We start from the raw sequence: 2,119 nt of genomic DNA on the forward strand, positions 1-2,119 counted from the left end.
GACTGTGACAGTACACAGATACCAGTACAAGTTAGGTCAGAAGCTACAGCTCAGGACCTGAGTTGCTCAGAGTGTCTATGCGACATACAACCTCAGTACAACGTCTAAAATCACTAAGTCTAGACAATGTTCTGTGAACAGTTCTACAGAACCAACAACAAGAAAGCGACAGAGACGATCTTCCAACAAGGGCCAATAACGAAGAATTAGGCACGTCTTGTCAGGAATACGTCCAACCACCAAGAGAGTCTAGCCCAGAATGACTACTTCAGGCGAGGTGTGAACACCCCCTTCCCCTCGAACACGTGATAGCTCCGTGGGCAGTTGCTGCCCAGCAGCACCGAGAAGCCGGCAGAGTAACAAGCCACAAGCGATAATTACAGTAGTTAGACAATCAAGACTTGAACTATGAGCACATAATAATAATATATGAAGGTTACATCCTACCTAACAACATAACTAAGTCAAATAATAATATAAAGCAATATATTTACGATTTAGCTATTATAGCAAATATAAGCAATATAAAATTATATGAAAAGGTAATATACATTATATACATTGTGACCCATTCAGGGGTTGCAACAAGTACTTCATTACCTATATTTTTTTATCCTTATCATCTTGCTCTTTCCTATGTTCACTTTTAATTTTCTTCTTTTACATACCCTACCAAACTCGTCCACTAGCATCTGTAATTTCTCTTCAGAATATCCCAAAAGAACCGTGTCTTAGTAAACAGCATCTGTGACAACTCTCACTGTGTTAGATTCTTTATATTGTAATCCCACACCTCTTGCCAACAACCGAGCATTCACTTCTCTTAAGCCTCATTTATAAATATATTGAACAACCATGGTAACATCATGTCTAAGGCCTACTTTTACAGGGAAATAATCTCCCTGTCTCCTATGTACTCTAACCAGAGCCTCACTATTCTCGTAAAAGCTCTTCACTGCTTTCAGTAACCTACCACCTATTCCTGTATACAAAGAAATCAAGCATGCTCTCTGCCAATCCCTAGGTACCTCACCCTCTTCCATACCATTCCAAAACTCTATCCCCACCTGTTTTTAAAGTTTATGTCTTTATTCCATCGATCGCAGCTGCTTCATCCCCTTTCATTCTACCCACTGCCTCAAGCACTTCCCCACACTCACAACTGTCTCTTCCTCACTCCTGCAAGATGTTATACCTCCCTGGCCAAAATATTCCTTCCATCTTCCCAATACCTCTAACTCTGCATCTTATAACTCTTCTTTCCTATTTTTAACTATCAAATCCACTCGTTCCCTAGATTCTCTCAACACATTAATTTCACTCCAAAACTTTTTCTTATTCGCAGGCAAAATTTGTTGATAGCATCTCACACACTCTCTCATATGATCTTATTTCACATTCCTTCACAATTCTCTTAACCTTTCTTCTTCTCTCCTCCCTCTTTGTATCACTTCTTATGAACACAGGTAGAGAATGGCCTGCAACTTGGTCGTAATGGGTTTTTTTTTGGAGCAAAACAAACTCAGCAGTACTGTTTAACTTGCACATCTTTCACCAAACATATATATTTTTTTTTATTATCACACCGGCCGATTCCCACCAAGGCAGGGTGGCCCGAAAAAGAAAAACTTTCACCATCATTCACTCCATCACTGTCTTGCCAGAAGGGGGCTTTACACTACAGTTTTTAAACTGCAACATTAACACCCCTCCTTCAGAGTGCAGGCACTGTACTTCCCATCTCCAGGACTCAAGTCCGGCCTGCCGGTTTCCCTGAATCCCTTCATAAATGTTACTTTGCTCACACTCCAACAGCACGTCAAGTATTAAAAACCATTTGTCTCCATTCACTCCTATCAAACACGCTCACGCATGCCTGCTGGAAGTCCAAGCCCCTCGCACACAAAACCTCCTTTACCCCCTCCCTCCAACCCTTCCTAGGCCGACCCCTACCCTGCCTTCCTTCCACTACAGACTGATACACTCTTGAAGTCATTCTGTTTCGCTCCATTCTCTCTACATGTCCGAACCACCTCAACAACCCTTCCTCAGCCCTCTGGACAACAGTTTTGGTAATCCCGCACCTCCTCCTAACTTCCAAACTACGAATTCTCTGCAT

The sequence above is a fragment of the Cherax quadricarinatus genome, chromosome 1 (assembly GCF_038502225.1).
Source record: "Cherax quadricarinatus isolate ZL_2023a chromosome 1, ASM3850222v1, whole genome shotgun sequence".
Classification (NCBI taxonomy): Eukaryota; Metazoa; Arthropoda; class Malacostraca; order Decapoda; family Parastacidae; genus Cherax; species Cherax quadricarinatus.